The sequence below is a fragment of the Phoenix dactylifera genome, unplaced genomic scaffold, assembly GCF_009389715.1.
Source record: "Phoenix dactylifera cultivar Barhee BC4 unplaced genomic scaffold, palm_55x_up_171113_PBpolish2nd_filt_p 000159F, whole genome shotgun sequence".
Lineage (NCBI taxonomy): Eukaryota > Viridiplantae > Streptophyta > Magnoliopsida > Arecales > Arecaceae > Phoenix > Phoenix dactylifera.
The window spans coordinates 502,153-504,203 of NW_024067703.1; the positions used below are offsets into that span (position 1 = coordinate 502,153).

At 40.3% G+C, this 2,051-nt stretch overlaps 1 long non-coding RNA gene across 1 annotated transcript; it reads left to right on the forward strand.

Moving 5' to 3' along the window:
- Positions 1–858: 858 nt before the first annotated feature.
- LOC120104986 lies at positions 859–1,333 on the forward strand. The gene is made up of 2 exons (XR_005507385.1): positions 859–1,028; positions 1,118–1,333. It is a non-coding gene; the product is annotated as an uncharacterized LOC120104986 (long non-coding RNA).
- Positions 1,334–2,051: the final 718 nt, after the last annotated feature.

Genomic DNA, 2,051 nt, shown 5'->3' on the forward strand with positions numbered 1-2,051 from the left:
CAGCAGTGGAGGGAGCTTGTTCACTACTGGTTTTCTGAAAGAGGACAGGTCATGTATATTGTTTCAATATCTTCTATTATCTTTATTACTAATATAGATTGCAAATATATACATTGAATCATATTATATTGTGTACTTTTATTTTGGCAGACATATTCTAATATTGGTAGAGCTGCACGAGCATCTCAAGCAGTTCCTCATACTTCAGGCTCGAAGAGTTATGCGAGACGTAGAAATGAATTTGTAAGTTCTTTTGAAACTATTTGAAACTCTACTAACATATAGCACGTATCATGATATATAGTTTGCCCATATACTTTCCGTATGTGTAGATAGTAGAGCATGGAAGGGAGCCTGGTGAGGTAGAGTTTTATAAGATGACCCCCACTCACCGAGATGGCAGCTTTGTCCGGGACGAGTCGAGAGATATAGTTGTATGTATTCATTTTTTATTTGATCATAATTATTTTATTAATTTTACTTCCTTTAAATTATTAATGTGACTGTTTATTTTTTTGAGAGAGATATAGGAAAGAGCTACAAATCTCATTTCAGAGCGCGTCGGGGAGTCATCATCATCCGACGCGGCCAGTCGCGTCGAGGCTCAGGTCTATGCAGAATTGATGGGCCCAGAACGTTATGGACGCGTGAGGGGTTACGGTATCGGAGTTACCCCCACTCAGTTGTCTGCAGTGAGCCGATATACCCAAGATGCCAGACAAGGTACTAGCACTGCAGAGGTTTGTAGTTTGAAGACAGAGATGGCACAGATAAAGCAGTCATATGAGACAAGGATAGAGGAGATGAGGCAGAGTCATATGACTGATATGGCGGAGTTGAAACAAAGCCAAGAGTTGAAGATACAATCTTTGCAGGACCAGCTTGACCATATTTCATCCTTTTTGCAGAGATTTGCTCCTCCAGTACATAACTAAATCTTTGCACTGATATGGCCAGTTTCAATCACATGGAGAGAGGGGACAGGATTGCTTTTTTCCTTTGATTTTCTTTATTGAAACAAAAGCACTGTAAGTCCTTTCCAGAATCTGGTAATACTGTCAAATGAGTGATGCTTTGCCCTCTTTCTGGAGCTTATATATGACATGGGGCTTTGTAGGTGTTTTTATCTTATAAACCGAAAGGAGTAGAAGTGAAAGCTCAATTTTCAGGTTGGCTGCTCTGCGACGCGATGATCCTAGTACTTTTGTTTTGAGCAACTGCTTCATACCGTCATGGTGTTAAGAACCAACCAACAATTATATGCTGTCTTGTAACACATCAGTTTTGAGGGTGTCAAAATCAGTTGAACAGGTCGACTGTTTTTAGCCTTTGTACATTGCAAAGACTGCAACGCTGATGAGGGTTATTAATAGGAACTGGCAATTGACAGGTTACTGGTTTGACAGGGGGAAAACACATGGTAGATTGTGTACTTAGGAATTTGACTTGTATGTTTTTAGAATGTTTTTGAAGTACAATGTAATCAAATATGATAATATGAATGTAATCAAAATTCTTGTTTGTGACTCATATTTTGTTATATATGTGATTCAGTGTATTTGTTTCTATTGTTTTGTAAGAATTTAATGTACACAGAGTATTTAAAAATTACTTTTACAAAATTTTTTTTTTAAAAAAAATTTAATGCCGACGCTTATAAGCGTCGGGAAAAGCAACAGGAACGTAAACCTAATGGCATGCCTTTAACGACGCTTTTAAGCGTCAGCCTAAACCCGTAGTAACCAACCCTTCTTCCCGGAGTCTGATAGAAGAAACGACGCTCAAAAGCGTCGGGAAAAGCAAGCCTTTAACGACGCTTTTAAGCGTCGGCCTAAAACCATAGCAACCAACCCTTCTCGCCGACGCTTATAAGCGTCGGAGTATGATAAAAGGAACGACGCTTAAAAGCGTCGGCATAGACCAACGACGCTTTTTTGACGCGTCGGGTTAAACCCGACCCACGCCCACCTGCCCGACGTCTGAGCCACGCTTTGCGAAGCGTGGGCTGGGAATTCGCCGACGCTTATAAGCGTCGGTAGAGACAAAAAAAA